General features: G+C 33.4%; 1 long non-coding RNA gene across 1 annotated transcript; it reads right to left on the bottom strand.

The window, feature by feature from the left end:
• Positions 1-16,661: 16,661 nt before the first annotated feature.
• LOC149237185 (uncharacterized) lies at positions 16,662-18,180 on the bottom strand. Its single transcript, XR_016245237.1, has 2 exons — positions 18,087-18,180; positions 16,662-17,276 (listed from the first exon to the last, which is right to left on the bottom strand). It is a non-coding gene; the product is annotated as an uncharacterized LOC149237185 (long non-coding RNA).
• Between the last annotated feature and the right edge of the window lie 2,030 nt (positions 18,181-20,210).

Genomic DNA, 20,210 nt, shown 5'->3' with positions numbered 1-20,210 from the left:
TTGGTTGAGAAATGTTGGACATTGGACAAAAGAGAGACTCGAGTTGTATGGTCTCGTTATGTCATTTTTGTCTAGTGTCCATATGTCTAGAGTTATAGGAAAGTATATTTGAATCGGTAGTTGTAGAGTAGAATTACTGCATTCTTCATGCCTATTTGTATGTTTGGATTTCTTGCTATGACTTTTAGTCCTGTTTGTGCATGACACATATATCAATGATGGTGGGCCTGTTGGTCTAATGGATGTACTCAACAGTTAGTGCCTTCTTTTCATTGATGATAATATGAACTAATGCATAATTAGTTTCCTCCTATGTTTTGTATCGATGTCTAAATGATTAATATTGTTTATGTGTATTATATTTATGCATGTTAAAAGGAGATTATGATAGTTCTGAACACTTGTATCTACATTTAATGGTCTCAATTTCATAATGTTTATGACGTGTGGAATTTATGTATGACGACTAGTTTGTTATCGTTTTGAATGTATTTCAATGTGCTTAAGGGGTTGAATGATTTTAAGGAAGTCACGGATAATAGATGATGTTGGCTATCTATAAGAGGGAATAGTCTTGGGTGAGCATTGGTACAACACCTGATGGTTGAAAGCGTAAACTATTGGGACCTCTCATGTGCTTTTAGTCTCTAATTATGCACTGTATGGTAAGCCAAAAGGAAAAAAATCCTTGCATAGTACGTAGTACTAGAATGATGGTCAAGTATTTAATGGTGGGAGTTAAGTGTTGTAGGTAAAAGGAAGTATTGTCAGACCACGGAAACCTGGTTTGGATAGTCACCTATAAGCATCTTGGGTGATACTTCACTCACTTTGTGGGTGTCACCAAAGGGCTGATGCTAAGAAGGTTTTTGTTGGCCACTACGTTGCAAATCTTAGGTCTATTGCATATACAAAATCTATGCATATATGAAATATATGTGATACAGAAGATGCACATATATAAAAATTTTGTGACTTCGGTATATGCAAATATTTCATATATGCACATATCTTTAGTATATGCACATATCTTTCATATATATACAACTTTTATATCTGTGTAATTGTTATATTTGCACAACTTCTGTATATGCACATACCTTCCATATATGCACAACTTTTATATATGCGCATACCTTTTGTATATGTGTACCTTCCATATATGCTATACTTGTACACAACTTCAACCTCTGCATATGAACAACTTTCATATATGCGTATATATTTTGTATGTTCGCAACTTCTGTATATGCATATATATGAAAGTTGCACACTTACAGAAGATATGTGTATATACGGAAGTTACGCATCTATGGAAGAAATGTGATACCAGAGATGCACATATATAGAATTTTTGCAACTTTCGTATATGCATATATTTCATATATGTGTATATACTGTAGATACACATATACAAAAAATCCGTATATATGGAAGTTACACATATATGGAAGAGATGGGCATATACGTAAATTATGTATATACAAAGTATGTGTGCATATGCGGAAGTTATGTGTATATGGAGGCTATCAAATATGCATATTATGAAAGTTACGCACTGCTTTTGCATATGTGCATATATGAAAATTGTGCATGTATGGAAGATATGCACATATACAGAAGTTGCACATATATAGAATATATTTTCATATACAGCGTATATTCCCATATACAAAAGATGTGTAGAACTTCAACCTCTGTATAAGTGTAGCTTCCATATATGTGCATCCTCCGTATATGCGCAAACAAATATGCACAATATGGAAGTTATGTAAATACGTAAATTATGCATATATGGAGGTTGCACATATACAATGGATGAAGTTGCACATACATTATGTATATGTGTATCTACTTTCATATATACACATATACAAAGGATGAAGTTGCTCATATACAATGGATGAAGTTGCACATAAATTATGTATATGTGTATCTATGGTAGATGTGCATATATGGAAGTTATGAATATATGAAGGAGATGCGCATATACAAAAGATATTCACATATACAAAAGTTGTTCATATATAGATACTTTCGTATATGCATATAATGAAAGTTTCATACAAATTTTGCATATGTGCAGCTTCTGTATATGTGCATATATGGAAATTTCACATATACAAAATATATAGGCATATATGGAAGATTCACATATACAGAAGAGTTCTATGAGTTGAAGATGGGATCTATGACACACAAGGAGTACACGACTAAGTTCTTGGAGTTGTCGAGGTATGTGACTTACCTCAAGGATGAGAAGTCAAAGGTTTAATTGTTCATTAGTGGAATTCCATTACCATTCAAGGATCGGATTGAGTATGATGAGCCTCAGTTGCTGGAGGAAGTCATTTGCAAGTTGAAGCATTGCTATGAGTTGTTGAAGCACAAAGTCACATCTAAGCATGATTGGAAAGGAAATGACAAGACCAAAGTAAAGTGACCACCAAAGTGGGGAATACTGCATCTTCAAGATGCAGGTGAGAAAGAAAATGTGGCTCCTTACAAGAAGTTTAATGTGGTAGAGAAGGGACATAGGTCTCAGCCAGAAGAGTAGTAGAATAAGGGTTGTGGCATAGAACTGTTGCAGTGTTGGATCTATTGCAAAGATCACCACAAGAAGGATTGTCCATTATATCATGGTTGCAAACATTAAATCTACATTTCTCAAAAGTCACAAATAATTAGGAATGTCGGCCAGAGAATTCCTCCGATTTATGTAGCATTTGATAGCAAGCAAGTGAATCACCATACATTTATTATTAACATGGAAGGTAGTCTCTATGGTTGAGTTGTTTCCATTTTAATTAATCCTGGATCTAATTAGAGTTATGTTAATCCTGAACTGGTGGATAAGTGTGGTTTGAGAAAATAAGTGCATGCAGAGTCTCGACTGGTGTAGTTGGCCACAGGTACTAAGAAACGAGTTCATCACTGGGTGAGAGCTTGTGCATTTGAGCTGAATGGTATGCCTACATCATTGCACCTAAATGTGCTTCCATTGAGATCATACAACATGCTTCTCAGTATGGATTGGTTGTACCTTCACAAGACTAAGGTGGATTGTTATGAGAAGGATATTGAGTGCTTGGATGATGATGGAGAGAAGAGGTGAATCATCTCAGTTTGTGAATAGAAGCTAAGAGGGTAAGAGAAAAACCTATGGAAAATAAGAAGGGAGGTGGAAATATATTAAACCCTTTAGCAGAACACTGCAAAGGGAGGAAGGACGTTGCTAAGATGCAAAATTATTGACCTAGTTTGCTAATGGAACTCTATCTAAAACCTAAGTTCTAATATTAAAGGCCCTAGAGTGTAGGTTGTTGGGACTAGGTGGTCTTGGGTAAATCTATAAAGGTTTTTTATCAGAAAAGTATTCTAGAAGTGGAATCTAGCACAAGAAGTGTAAATGAGGTTTCAAAATAGAAGCCTCCACACAAGAAGTTTCTTAACATAATACCATGTCATCTATTGTTCTACATTTTTTGGGTTGGCATCCTGTGAATCATTAGTGTGGAATTTTTGTGGATATCGGTAAATAATTATTTTTGAGAGACCTATTCTATGACATGTCTTGAGTCTGGTACTTCAATATGGAGTCTAGTGTTTTTATTTGTCTATTTTTATGAAAGTTATAGTTTTTCTAATGTGGGTATATTTATATATGTGAACATTCAAATATCTAAGAAGGTCATCCATAAGCGAAGGTCACAAGCATAAGTAAAGGTATTAATGAAAACGTAGTCAACAAATGTTTTCCATAAACCAAGGTACTATGTGCAAGTGTTTGTCTCAATGTTGAAGTAGTTCATGAATCTTATACATAAGATAATATCCCTCATACTAGTGCCCACATTAATTCCAAACTAAAGATACATGAATGGTCAAAAATGATTCTCAAAAGGTTCATCGTGATCCTATTGATCCAAATAGAAGAACCCTCCTGAGAAAATATCTTCCACATGGTTAGAAAAGAGTCGTTCTATGAAGCACACTACCATTGTAGAAGATTCATACTTGAAATGGTAGGCACCAACTTCTCATGCCTTTCCTTAATGATATGTTTTCTATATGAAGGTGTGTGTCTATGAAATATTTTTTTTCGGAGAAATAAATAGTAACTTATGCATCAAAGAAAAGTTGAAAGTAGTTACCTTTCAATAAATGATGGCTATCCATATGTCATTCCATGTAACCCTCCCCTAAATCGCACCAATCATGTAGGTAATTGGTATACTCCCCTTCAATGGTTACTAGTGTCTCCATTTGCTGAAATATCTCTAACACTTTATAAATATGTTTTCTATCCATGTATGATTCCAATCGTGGTTGGGGGCAATGATTTTGAAGACATATAACATGTTGAATATGATAAAAAAATATCCTATAACATATTAAATGAAAACCCTAAAAGTTATGTGTAAATAATGTTGGTCTAGGTCAAATCTAAGCATTCTATAAAAAATATATGTTCTATAATACATGTGACCATCATAGAAAATCTCTTAAAAAGAGAAGAATTTCAAAATAGTGTATCTTACTCATTTGACTTTGGATTCAAGTGATTTGTTTTTGAAATCACATATTTTATGAGAAGAATACATGTTTTCAATTAGTTTCTAAAAAATATACTAAAAACAATGAATGACCCACCTTTTCTAATGTTTGGAAGGAAATCTAAAAATTTCTAGGAGACTCCTTCACTTAGGAAGGTGACACATTCGAAGATTCTCTCAATTCCTAGTTGAACATTCAAAAATCTAATAATATAATGATATTCCACCCTCTTTCTTATGGAGAGTTTGGAATGGTCATAAACAAGCTATAATTGGAAAGCAATCTCCTTCTCCTCGGTACATCTCTATGGTAAGTATAGTTGTCATTGAAGAAATTTGTCATATTACTCAATCTAACATTATGATATAATAAGATCTTCCTTGGTATTCTCTTGATGAGGCCATTTATGATAACCCATCTTATGGAGGGATATGAAGAATCTTATTCCTTTCAAAAACACATAATATTGCACTCCTAGTAGGGATGGAATTGACCACAAAAAATTATGCTAAAATTATGGCACATACATTTTTTCTTCAACTTGCTAAGGAAAAATAAATTTCTTAAAAAAATTTGTTTCTATGAAAATCTTTTTTTTTTAATATATTTAATTTAAAAATGCTTATAGTTTATGTAACTTTCAAGGTAGGTAGAGATAAAGCCATGAAATTTTACTTGATTTGTTTATTTAAATTTTGTAAATAAATTTAACTTTAAAATTAATTTATTTTAAAAATAAGTATATATACATTAATGAATTTAATTTTTATTTTTTATTAATTTTAAAAATGAAACATTTATATACAATAGAAACCCAAACAAAACTTAATTATTTTTATTTTTATTTTCAGTACTTAAAAGCGTATTCATTATTAAAAAAAATAAAAAACACACTTAAATTTTGTTATTTTGTGTACTTAAAAGCATATTCATTATACACAACCAACTATTCTACATATCAAACATTACTTTATATTCTACATATCAAACATTACTTTATATGGCCCTTAAGGTTTGCATTTATATGCATTGAGTTTTTAGTTCATTTTATTATTATTCTACATTATATTCTTTGTTTATCTTATCCTATTTTCCTCATTGAATCAAATTGTTCTTCACCAAAAGAAAGTATATTTATGATTAGATATTTTAAATATAATAAAGACAAAATATAACTATAATTAGATATTTTAAATATAATAAAAACAAAATATAATTATAATTAAATATTTTGTTTAATAATAAAATGTGAGAAAATATGTAAAAACAAAATCTTAAAATTATTTACAATTTAAAGATATTTAATATTATCTGTTTGGGGTTGTTCAATTTTTGGAATGAAGGCTCACCCAATTAGAAATCTTGGGTTCAAATCTTGTGCTATCCCCATGGAAGTCTTGGGTTGAAATCCCCATGAGAATTTGAACATGATGAAGATATATGGAATGAAATCACTTTTGTAAAATAAATGTAAGATTAAAAAAAATATTATATGTAATAAAGATTGAGAAAAAAAAAAGAAACTAAGATATTATAACTAGATAATCAACCCAAATATTAATTCTCATGAGTTTTAAAATGAACTACCAATTGATTAATTCTCATGAGCTTATTTGGTCACCTTTGTGATACTAATATGGTTGAAAAGCATTCTTAAATTCCCAAAATACTATGGGATGAAAGAGGATCGCTTTTGTGACAGTAAAAAAATTGAACATGAAAATAGTTTATGTTATATTGTCCACATTATATACATATTAGGTCTAAATTTTATCACACGTTCTGATCTTTTAATTTAACAAATTTATGATAATATTGTAAAATTTGATTTAAGATTAACAAAATTATGATAATCTTACGAAAAAAATTATTCATACTTTTAACTAGTAAAAGACACTTTAAAAAAGTTCAAATAATATTTTAAAAAATTCAATAAATTACAAATTAAAATTTTAGTTGATCTTAATCATCTCCATCATCATATATCTTTCCTATCAAAATATAAACACATTAGTTATTTTATTTTAAAATTTAATAGAAAATAATGTAAATTGATATTATTAAGAATTATTTAATTATTTATTTTTCTTACTAAAATCGAGATTAATATTAAGTATTTTATTTTATAGTTTAATAAAAAATAGTTTAAATTAATGTTATTAAGAATTGATTTTTCTTGCAGCAACATTGAAATAATTAATGGGAAAATGTGTGTATTAAAGTTTAGGGAAAACAATTTTAAATTAAATTGATATAATTATAATAATTAAATAATTCATTAAAATAATAAAATGTTAACATTTTTTAATCATATAATTAATAATAAATATTGTGATACTTTAATTAATATATCACATGGTCACATTTTCTTTGGTCAATTTTGTTTAAATTTTGGTAGAAAAAAATTACAAATCATAAGTTTAAGTGATTTAATCTTGAAAGATTAAACAACAATTTTTAAAGATGTTGAATCTATTTACGCATTTAAAAATACATTCTGAACCATAAGAAATCACAATCTTACTCAAAATTGTATTGCCTCATTTAAACAAAAAAAAAACTCATTAGATCTATTAGTTAGACTTTTTAAATATTAGCATTTACAATCATAAAACAATCAAATAAAAATAAATCCATATTTTTGGATAAAAATTATAATCATGTTGATAAGCTCATCTAGTTTAGAATCAAACTTCCATAATTTTAATTTCTAGAATATTCATAATAATATACGGAAACCAAATGTTGAGATTTATAGGTATGTTGTTTTTGTCATTTTAATTACTTTTATATGTATGTATGTATGTATGTATGAGTTACATAAAGTGAATTATTGTTTTTTGGGTATGTGATTTTAATAGGTCATGGTAATTATCTATAATGTTGAAATAAAACCTATTCAGAAGTAAGAATCTATATGGTAAATGGGAATAAGTCTCCATAATTAATAATTTTGTTCCATGTTTGTTTAAATGTATATATGTTTAATTTATATATTAATTTTTTAAAATAATAATAATAATAATTTGAAATAAAGTTATAATTTAGCTAGTTTTTATTGTTTGTTGTTTTCTTAAATGTATGTGTGTTTAAGTTACATATTATTTTTTTTATAAATAATAATAATAATATAATTTAGATAGTTTTTATGATTTATTTTTTAGCAATGTGATATGTATATTGATATAAGTGTTTTGATATTTATTGTAGTTTATAGTTTACCAATCACTTAATTATGTTAATAAGCATGTCTATTTTGTTATAGGTTTTCAGAATTTTAATTTAATTATCAATAATTATTAAGATGGATGGTAGATGAATATTCCCAATAGTTTACACAAATCAAATTAAATTGATTAATTAAAAAAATGCTATATAAAATAAGTTATGGGTTTTTAGGCATATGTATTGATAAGTCATGATATTAATTCATGATATTGTAACAAAGTCTATTTAATCAAAATAAATCTCCATGAATAAAAATTTGTTCCACTTATTCTCATATCTATATATTAATACTTTTATAATTAACAATAATAATAATTTAAAATAAACTTATAATTTACTATTTTTTAAATTTGAAATATATTATGAAATGTTTGATAAATACATTACAAAACATTTAAATTATAGGTTACATACTTACACTAATTTTATATAATCTTAAATCTTAAAAGTCATCTTTATATTTCCCACTCTGGAGAAAACTAAAACCTAAAATGTGTGACGTAAGTATTATTTCGTACTTAAAATATTCTTTGTGACCTAGATTGTTTTCCAGGTATGAGCCCCAGTTGCATTCTCTCGGTCATTTATGCATAGGCGAGACCTAAATATGTGGAAAGCAACTCGTTCCAACTGGAACTTGGAACATTTCCATGGCAGCTTCGAACGGTAAGAATCCAAAAATCAGCACTTCCCACAGGTTCGAAAGTTTCGATTGAATTTCGAATGGTGATTACTATGTTACTTATCTTCTTAGATGAAGTATTCCCCGGACAAAACTCGTCATGGCGTTATATCCCCATTAATCCACTCCCCTCTCACGCTGTCTTTTCCCACAGCCCAGAAAAGTCTTGCACTGAAGATAATTTTCAGGTAACAATCTATCCCCGATTATGCTCGCAGTTACAGCTCTCATGTAGAATTCAGGCATAATCAAAGCAGAATCCATTTCTCAAAGCTCTAGGCTAGCGTTTGGTTATCATCTATTTTACCCACATCATGACAAGACCCAATTCGAGATCAGCGGTTATCAGAAAAGAAGTGATGATGCTCATGTACAACTAGCGAGTTCATGGAAAGAAATACAAGGGATTCACAATTGGCATGGAATATTGAATCCACTGCATCCACTGCTTCTCTAGGAAATCATCAGACATGGGTTATTCGTGCGACCATATTATGAAGCCTTTGATATGGAGCCCAGGTTTAAGTTTCATGCGTTGTGCAAATATGGTCATAGGAGCCTTCTCGGTGACCTGGGGATGGAGAGTTGCAGTTACCATGTTACAAAATACATCTATGCCACGTCAAGAATTAACATTCCTAGAAAGAAGAAGTTGGAAGGACATCGATCTAACTGAATTTGCTACATTGCAGTTAAAGAGGAGGAGAAGTAGATTAAAAAACTTGGATGTAAGGACACCATGGTTGCGTTGAGAGGCACTGCTACTTGCACGGAGTGGTGGGCTAATATCATGTATTACTTAACCCCAACTGGTTTAAGTCCGTTAAGCCCTTCTGACGATGTGAAGGTAGCGATGGGCTTATTGGGCGTCTACACTACAGAGGATTTGATGTGCGGGTTCAGAAACGAAAGCGCTAGAGAGCAGCCACTGTGTGAGATTGGGAGAGTAGTACACAAATACAAGAGGAGGTGATCAAGGTGATCATAACTCTGACAGGACACAACATAGGAAGCGCATTGGCTAACTTATGTGCTTATCGCATCGCAGAGCTAGCACTGAACCATACTAATTATTCTTCTGGATCGAGGATACCTTGAGAGCATACCCCTGTTTGTGCTTCGCGTGTTGCTGTTTTCTGAGAGTGGATAGAATAGTGGGGGACGACAAAAAAATTTCTTGTGATTGCCAACTCGAAATCGCTTAAAATCTCAATTCATTTGAAAAAATCAAGGTTTGAAATGGGAAAGGTGGAGGTGGCATTGAATTCCCGTACAACCTGCATTAACCACATGGTTGTGATGACGTATGAATGATCCAATTTCATGAGTCGGTACTTGGGATTAAATTTGACCTAATTAAATTTGACCCAATTTCATGAGTCGGTATTCCGGATTAAATTTGACCGGTCCCTTGGTTGGAAACGCTGAGGAGACCAAGCATGAATTCACACATAAAACATGAGTTAATTCTCTTCTATTGATCACACAATTACAATGAACTTGGTGAAGGGTATTTATTCTTTTCCAAATAGTGAACTCGACTTGACTCAACACTCAAATACTTAATCACTTAGTTAACTAACTCTCTATGTTTAGCTAACTCCTCTTTAACACTACCCCTTAATTACACTGAACTAAAACATGACTCATGACAACTCAAACATGCCTACAGCTACTACGCTTGCAACACCTAAGTTTCTTCTCTGAAACTTAAACACATTTTTGCTAATGACTTAGTAAATATATCAGCGAATTAAACACTAGATTTACAAGGCTTCAAGTGAACTTCTCCATTGTTCACAAGTTCTCTAATAAAGTGATATCTAGTATCAATATGCTTGTTCTTCTAATGAAACACACTGTTCTTGGATAGTGCAAACACTAAAGTTAATCCTTGTTGTTTTTGCTTGATTCCATCAAATACTCTTCTTAACCAAATTGTTTGACATGCTACGGATGTTGCTGCTACATATTATGCTTCCGGTGACGAAAGTGTCACCATGGGCTGCTTCTTAGATGCCTATGAAATCTCACATGAACTAAGATGGAACAAAAAACCAGAAATGTTTTTCCTATCATCCAAACTACCTGCAAAATGACTTTCTGTGTACAAAATTAAATCTTTATTTTCTGCGCTTGCATACATTATACCACATTCTCTAGTTCGTGCTATGTATCTCATAATTCTTCTTCCTGCACTCCAATGTATGCCTTTTGGAGTCTCCATTAATCTAGAAATGAAACTCACTCCTTGCATGATATCTGGTCTTGTAGCTATGAGATACATGAGGCTGCCAACCAATCTTTTGAATAAAGTTAGATTGACATTTGATCCTTCTTCATCCTTTGATTAAATTTGTACCTGTTGCAACTGGTGTAGAGAGAGGTTTGCAATTTTCCATCCTGAATCTTTTCAAAAAATCTTTGGCATATTTATTTTGACAAATAAAAATTCCCTTTTCAGATTGCTCAACTTCTATGCCAAGAAAATATTTCATGAGACAAAGACCTCTCATCTCAAATTCTTTCATCACGGCCGCTTTAAATTCATCTATCTCAAAATCCCTTGTAAAAATCATGTCATCAACATATAAGCAAACAATCAAAATATGCTCATGCTCATTTACCTTTTTGTATAAGGTAGGTTCAATGTTGCTTTTGCAAAATCCATTCTTGATCATGTAGCTGTCAATTCTGTTATACCAAACCCTAGGCGCTTGCTTCACTCCATAGAGCGCTTTCTTCAACTTGTAAACTTTCTCTTCACTACTCTCAACTTCATATCCTAGAGGCTGTTGCACATAAATTTCTTCTTATAGAATTCCATTCAAGAAGACTGATTTCACATCCATCTGATATACTTTCCACTTGTTCTAAGATGTTGTAGCTATAACTGCTCCCACATTATCTAATATGGCTACTGGAGCAAATGCTTCTCCAAAACCTATTCCTGGTTGCTGCGAAAATCCTTTTGCTACAAGTCTAGCTTTAAATCTGTCAATTTCACCTTTTTCATTCAACTTTGTCTTGTACACCTACTTCACACCAATGAGATTTTTGTCCTTTGGTAAATCAACCAAATCCCATGTATCATTCTTTTCAATACCTTCAATTTCTTTATCCATGGCATGCACCCAATTTTCATCTCTAATTGCTTCTTCAAATGGAGAAGGTTGGAATGACAACAATGAAAAATTTGAACTAACATTCAAATCATCATAAATATCTTTCAGACTTTTCATCTTTCTGTCACCATTGCTTGATCCATCTCCTGATTGACTATAGGGAAAATCTCGATCTGTTGATCTGCTTGAAGATCCATGATGCTCTAAAAATATTAGAGTCCTTATTAGCGTGTCTCTGTTTGGTGTCTTCACCTATGATTATTGCTCCTCCTTTTTTGCTACATCATCTTCTTCCATCAGTTACACTTTTGCATCAATTGTTTTGTCTATAGTTCCATTCCATGACTCTTGTTCTTTGAACACAACATCTCTATTAATTATGGTCTTCTTTATGATAGGGTTATACAATTTGTAAGCTTTTGATTGCTCACTATAACCAGTGAATATGCATTTTTCATTTTTATCATCCAATTTGCCTCTTCGCTCCTTAGGCACGTGTGCATAAAATACACATCCAAATATTCTGAAATGAGATACATTGCAATACATACCTAACCATGCTTGTTCTGGTACTATGTTGATCACACTCTTTGTAGGAGATTTGTTGATCACATAGATATCACATGCAATTTCTCTTGCCCAATACTCATTACACAAGATTTTGCCTTTCAACAGGCTTCTTACCATGTTCATAATTGTCCTATTCTTTCTCTCTACTACACCATTTTGTTGTGGTGTGTACCTGATTGTAAACTATCTTCTGATTCCATGTTGTTTGCAGTAATCATGGAATGCATTTGAGTCATATTCTTCACCACAACCTGACTTCGATACCTTGATCTTTCGATCACTTTGGTTCTCTGCTAAGGCTTTGAATTCTTTGAACTTTGCAAAAGTTTCAAACTTCTGCTTCAAGTAGTAAACCCAAGTCTTTCTATTGTAGTTATCAATGAACATGAGAAAGTAAAAACTTCCACCAATCGACTGTGTCCTCATAGGTCCACACAAGTTTGTATGCACTAGCTCAAGAGGTTTCTTTGCTTTGTAGGCAACTCCCTGTGGGAAAATTTCACGGTGTTGCTTTCCAAAGATGTAACACTCATAAGTACTAGCAGGTTCCTTGATGGGAGGTAATCCTCTGACCATATGTTTCTGTTGCAACAGTCTTAAACAAGAAAAGTGCAAGTGTCCAAACCGAAAGTTCCAAAACCAATAATCATCAGAATATGCAACTGTAAAAGAACTAACCTAATCATCGTAATTCATAATTAGAGGAAAGAGTTTGTTCCTCATCATCTTCACCTTTGTTATCAACTGCTTGCTTGGGGGCTTGTCATATATAATACCTTCTTGACCTTGAAATATAACTTTGTATCCTTTCTATGTTAATTGACCAACACTTAATAAATTATGTTTGAGACTAGGAACATGATATACCTCTGATATTTTCTTCAAAACCCCCTTCTTAGTCAGAATGTTGACCACTCCTTTTCTATCTACTTCCACAGTCTTGTTAGTGCCCAAGTTTACCTCTGTTTTCATAGATTGATTGAAATTTGCAACCAAATTCTTGTTGCCTGTCATGTGGTTACTACAACCACAATCTAACAACCACACAGTAGCAGAAGGATCATGCATGGTATGACAAGCTAAGAACATGGATTTATTACTCTCTGTAGTAACATTAGCTCTCTCGTTCCCTTTATCAACTATCTTCTTCTTGCAATTACGAGCATAGTGACAAAAGTTATTGCAATAATAACATCTCACTTTGATTTGTCAACTCTTTGATCATTTTTTAATCTTTTGTAGTTTCTTCCACTTTCATGTTCATGCTCTTTTCAACCATCTCTTTGACCACCATATCTTCTGCTTCGTCCTCTGCCTCTCGTTCTACTTCTTCCTTGACCTCTGTCTCTTGAAATAGAAACCTGATTTTTGAAATCGGTTTTCAAAGTGGAATCCTTACTTTTGTCTATCCTTGCCTCATGTGATAGAAGTGATCCCATCAACTCATCAACTGTCAATGATGCCAAATCCTTGGCTTCTTCTATGGTTGCTACCACAACATCAAATTTGGTAGACAAAGCTCTGATGATCTTCTCAACCACTGTTTGATATTTAATTTCTTCACCATAAATCTTGAACTAATTTATGACATAATCCTAGACATCATGTGCCTGCAACGTGGTCGCCATCTTAATGGCCCACATACCATAATCTTTCCCCAATTGGAGCTAAAAATTTGAAAAGTCCATCTTTCTTCAAAAAATTCTCTTAAGATAAAAAAATTCTCCTTTTATAATCTTTGCAAAGTTTTTAGTTTAAAAAAAAATTGTACTTTCAATTAAACCCTAATTTTTTTATTTTAAAAAAAACCTTTAAAAACACTTTTTGAAAAATTTCAATGCATTGAAAAAAAAACCTTTTATCGTAAAGCCCAACCACTTTAATCTAAAAGCTCACACTCTCACCTTTATATAACCAATCCAAAAAAATTACGTACATGAAGTATTTAAAATCACGGTATTCACACTAACGCGTATCTCGTGAGAATGGCATGAGATTAAACAGAGTGCACGATAGGGAGCAGCACGTTAATGCTTTAACGCTTCAAAAATTCACGTAACTCGCGTGCATGCAAATCGCGGTAATTTTTTTACAGTTAACGCAGCTCTCTCGTGAGACTGAACGTGTTAGAGCGCCCTGTGCATAACTGTAGGATGCATTAATGCTCAAACCACGAGAAAAAAAAAATAGATTTCTATTCTCACACAGATTGCTGCAAATATGTTTTTCTTCGCTCTGTGTAACTTTGCGCTGATACCAATTTGTTGGAAAGGTCGAGGAGACAAGTTCGCAAATAAAACACAAGTTGTTGCTCTTCTAATTATCAAACAAAACATATGATTACAATGAACCCGGTGAAGGGTATTTATCCTTTTCCAACGACTTCCCTAAACTATCTTGACATGGAACCACACACTAAAAGTCATATATCACTTCACTTGACTCAACACCCTTACTCAATCACTTAATCACACAATTGACTGAGTCTCCCTTACTCAATCACTTAATCACAGAGTTGACTGAGTCTCAGCCAACTCCTCATGTAGAAGTAATTATCTTATTTTAACCCCTTACCCATGATGAAATTGTTTTATAACAGTTTTATTTTTAAATTGGCTTTTATATGACTTTTAATACTTATTTTTACCGATTTCATCTAACTATTATAAATTATATTTATAATTTCTCTCAGCAAATCCTGAAATGAATGCAATTGAATTTGAAAAGATTAGGGTAAAAAATCAAACGTGTCATTGCCAAAAATAAGCTTCCAAGTTTTTGTTTTTAGTTTTTTTTAATAGAAAAAAACTCTTTAACTATCAATCAAAACAAAAGAGGCTAATGTGACATTAGCCAAAGTCTTTTGCCTCCTAATACAACCATAAACATTGTAGCAAGGTACAAAAAAAAAAGATCCCAATACCAAACATCAAGGGGAAAACTACCCGACGAAGGAGCAAGAGAACAATAGAAAAACCCCAATCATGTTAAGTAAAAACAGACTCTGGAGATGCTTATAAAAAAAGAAAAAACAATTACCCACAAACAAAATAGTTGAGTTTAACAGGAGGAACCAACAAAGCAAAAAACAAACCTTTATAAAAAAAACGAAGGCCTAGAGTTGATGGCAGTGCCATTCGAACAGAAACAATCTAGGAAAAAGGAACTGAATCAGTTTAGTTTTTGGGTTTTGTGACGAAGAGACATAATAAAGGATCTAGCTCTATGTAACTTTATTTCTTTAGAAACAAATCTGATACAGGCTCAACCTTAAACTCGTACACAAACAAATCCAGAAAAATCCATTCAAGAGAAAATTTGAAATGACTGACAACTAAAGACATATAGAAACAAGAGAGGCTGCGAAGCAGCGAGTCCCTGCACTAAGTTTAGCCTCCAAATTGATCCCCAGCAAACACGTCAAAGCCAAAAAAAAAATACGCGACTGTGATATATTAATGCAGAGGGAGATCTCGATAGGGGAATTAGATAGTAACAACACTCACCGATACAGAAAGATTGAAGAAATAGGGTGAAAGCAGTGTCTAGTGTTTGAGAGGAGATGGGTGGAGGCTTTCCTTATAAAGCATAGGGCGATTGATATGACGAGTGCCTGTACAAAAGAAAGCAAGGAAAGACCGCCAGTTCCACAAAATTCGTAAGGTAACAAACTGTTTTATAATCCGCATACAATTTTTTTGTCCAGCTCCCAACAACACGCTTTTCCCAAAATATAATTTATACGCTATGTTACATTGGGTGAGAAAGTATAAAAGTTCCAGAAAGACACGCAACCATAAAAATCGCTAATTTGCTGAATTGAACATAGATATAATGAAATTGTTTTGCTATGAACCGTTGAACATTTTTGTCCAGCTCCCAACAACACGCTTTTCCCAAAATATAATTTATACGCTATGTTACGTTGGGTGAGAAAGTATAAAAGTTCCAGAAAGACACGCAACCATAAAAATCGCTAATTTGCTCAATTGAACATAGATATAATGAAATTGTTTTGCTATGAACCGTTGAACATAGTTTTTTATAAAATAAATATGTTTATAAGATCTGTTCGTGTAACTTTCACAACGAGGCCACACGTTACACAGGAGACATGTGATCGACATGCATGCAGCAACGTGTTTGTACGGAACGTGGGAAACAAGGCCATGAGAACCAGCATGGCTCTCCAAATCTGCAACACTTGTGCCTGAAACATGGCTCTCCAGACGTGAAACATGGCTCTCCAGACTTGCAAAAGGGCTTTCCCTCCATGGTTGGGTCTATTTTAGCCCTTCGTATAGATACTTCTCTTCTGCGGGATCACCCACAATCTTGAAGCAAGCTCGCAACCCGTCAATGTTGGCAGAAGAACTGGAAAATGCCCTCGATGAACGGAGACTGGAAGAAGGGTATCCTTCAACAGATCTGTAAAAGGTTCTTCAAAGACACTTCAAGATTGCCTACTTCAAATGATGCCCCATGTTTGTTATAACAGCTAAGGTCTGTTCATTCCTTGACCAAGACTGCTCTTCTGCAAGAGATCCCAAAATGTCTATAATTGCTTAAAGATTGCATTCAATGATGCTCTAACAATGTTGCTCCAAGCTTCAACAATGCTTCACTACATAAGGCCAAGCTTGAAAGGTATGCTCCAAGGTCAAGATCATACACTAGAGGTAGATCCGAGCTGCTACAGGTGACTCCTCAGGTTTGTCTGAGCTACCACAGGCTAGTCTCCACAGAGCGAAAATAGACAGTCCTCTCATGTTTAAGCTGCTGATTCGAGATTACAAGTTTGAAGGCCTCGGTTCCAATTGCAACAGAAGCAGGTCCGAATTCTGGAGTCTGAGGTGCCACAGGTCTGCAATAGTCCAAAATGGAGCTCCTCTTTAAGTCTGCAACAGTCTGAAGTTGATAGACCTTTCACAATCCTCCACAGTGTCGAGTAGGTCTGTTGCCACAGTGCCGAGGTAGTGCAAGCTTAAGCCACAAATCCCAAATGTTACAGTTTGCCACAGTCCAGGTAAAGTGTAATCTGAGCTCTGTCTAGCGAGTTGCTTCAAGGTTGAAGGCTTACCACAATACCGAATTTGATCATAGTGCAATCTAATCTAATCACGAGCATAGAAACAAAATATGAACTACATAAACATTAAAATAGCGTGCAAGGAAATGTAAACTCCATCTGTACTGCAACTTGCTTTCCATACACACAATGTTTGAATCCTCTGACAAATACCTACAGCTAAAATGTGCCAACATTGAAATATGATTATCATCCTAAGTTGTAAACAAGAATGTAGATAAGTATAGTTCCTATAAAGTTTGGGGTTACTAAGCATACTGTTATGAAAAGCTTGAACAATAGACCATGTAAAGCTTGAATAATAAACATAAATTATTAAAATCGCAAGGACCAGGAATATTAGCGAGGCAGAGAAAAGTTTGTCACTACTTGCAGTGAATCCCATAAAGATAATAGGCAGGAAAGTCCGTAAGAAAAAATGCAAATATTTGCAGGAAGCATTAGAGAAGTAATGTTTCTATCTGTATTAACATTTCCACAATAACATAAAAGCCATGCTAGGACAAAAGGCACATAATAAAGAACCCTGAGTCGGACCAACTTAAGAATCAATACGGAGAAAGGCATATCAATAGATTAAATTCCAACATTAAAATATGATCATCATCCTAAGGTGTAAACAAGAATGTAGCTCAAATACAGCAAGTTTGGGATTACTAAGCATTACTGCTATGAAAAGCCTGAACAATTTACATTAAATCCCACAATTATCAAGTTATTCTGCAAATACCAGCAATATTAATAAGGCTACAAAGGAAAGTTTGTCACCATTCACAGTGAATCCCACAAATACAATAAGCAGGAAAGTCGGTAGAGAAAAGGAAAATATACTCACTGTCAATAAAGTAAACACATGCATAGGCGGCCTCTGTACACAGTTTAAACCCTGCTGCTCGCAGATTGTAAAGGAAAACCGAAAATCCCCGGAGTCACAATCACAATGCAAGGTGACAAAGGAGGGTAGCAGTGTATTTAATGAGATGCAATGGGCCGACGTCACAAAGACACGGGTGCAGGGCATGCACAAAGACACGGGTGTAGGGCAGGACCTTTCCACAGAGCCCGTACATTGTAACAGGGAACACCACCTTTGCATACCAGGCAGAAGTAATGCTAGCATTAAAACCATACACCCGTGACAGTTAGCGGAAAATGCACCGGACTTAATTGCTTTAAGCTATGGTTGAGCCTCTTCCGTCTTGGGAAGAGGCCAAATAAGATGGCCAAGTTCAGCTGCGAATGAAACTTAGAATAAGGGACTAACACAGCATTTTGAAACTTTAGCATAACCACCGAAACAGCCAAATAACCCGTTCGAATTAATGCTATCTCGTCAGGAAACGATTACTATAGTCCCTGCCGGATGCCAGATGGCAGGGACTAATAAAATTGTTAAAAAAGAAATACTCGGCACTGGAAAACTTGGAAAGCCCTTCTCTGATTTTGGCATCACATAGTACTGAGAGCTCACAAGCTTTCTTTAGCAGCCTATTCCGGCGTTTTGAAAACGTGACCTACCGATTTATTTTTTTCTCTATGAAAACATCTTTTGTTTTTTTAAGAAAAGGTGAACATCATGGAAGTTGGGAGTTTCGCACGGTAATTTGACTATCTTGTCTCAAACACCTACCGTAAGCTCACACAAAATATTTTAAGACTGACAAGTTATTTATGGCATCCACACATCTAAATGGATATACGACTGACGATGTATAAACGACTTCTCCATTTACAATATATCGCACACATAAAATGAACTTTCCATCCAAAAACAATTTCAAAGTTCTCCATCTTGTTTCTATTTATTTGGCGTTAGACATGTTCACAACGAGTGGGATTGGGAGTGATGTTTCGATTTATTTGGTGTTAGCCATGTTCAAAACGAGTGGTATTAGAAGTGATAAGCCGGAAATCTTAAACATTGGGTTTTCTTTGGATATGTTTCTTGATAATTTGGATGAGTCTCACCATCATTCCAAGTGTTGTACGGGGATTGGGACTGACGTTTCGATTTATTTGGCATTAACCATGTTCAAAACGAGTGGGATTGGAAGTGATAAGAGGGAAATATTAAACATTGGTTTTTAATATGTTTCTTGATAATTTGGATGAGTCCCACCATCATTCCAAGTGTTGTAGGGGTTATACTTACCTATCCCAAATGTGGAAATATTTCTGTTTCATAGTATTTAGTAACAAATATGGTTATGTTGTCTCTCATTAGGCTACAACATAGAGGGGGGTTTTAAGACAATTTTTGGGTAAATTGTCTTAAATTAACACCAAAAAAGGTTGTGTATTCTCTTAAATATTGTCTTTAAGCGGGTGTCTCAAATTATTGTCTTTACAGAGACAATTTTTTAAGGCAATAGTTTAGGACACCTGCTTAAAGACAATATTTAAGACAATACTCAACCTTTTTTTTGCCTCAATTTAATACAATTTACCCAAAAATTGTCTCAAATATTGTCTTAAAAGTCCCCTCTGTTTCATTTTTGTCTCTTCAAAGACAATATATGGGATTAAAAACATATTGTATTTATAGAGACAATGTTATTTTAATATTATCTATTGTCTCTCTAGAGACAATAAAAAACTTATAGTTAAAGACAATACAATATCACTTTTGTCTCTTTAGAGACTATAGAACAATGAATCGAGAAAAATATCACCATTGAAATAAACAAATATAAACAATATTTAATTAATAATAAATCACAATATCACTAATTAATTTATGTTAGGGCGTAGTGGAATCGAACCACCAATCCCCTCGTTATAAGGGAAGTGCTCTTCCATTGAGCTACAACCCTTTAAAGAATTATTGAAGTTTCGACAATCCTTGAAATTACCTATATAGACATTGATTTTTAAAAAATGTTCCACATAATGGCATAATCAATAAACTCACTTTTCCAGTAATCTATAATTTAAAAGATCCGGGGTAAATTTGTCTACG

The sequence above is a fragment of the Pinus tabuliformis genome, chromosome 8 (genome assembly GCF_031772625.1).
Source record: "Pinus tabuliformis cultivar Carrire ecotype Pingquan chromosome 8, CPIR1, whole genome shotgun sequence".
NCBI classification, from domain to species: domain Eukaryota; kingdom Viridiplantae; phylum Streptophyta; class Pinopsida; order Pinales; family Pinaceae; genus Pinus; species Pinus tabuliformis.
This window is presented reverse-complemented; position numbering and strand designations above follow the sequence as displayed.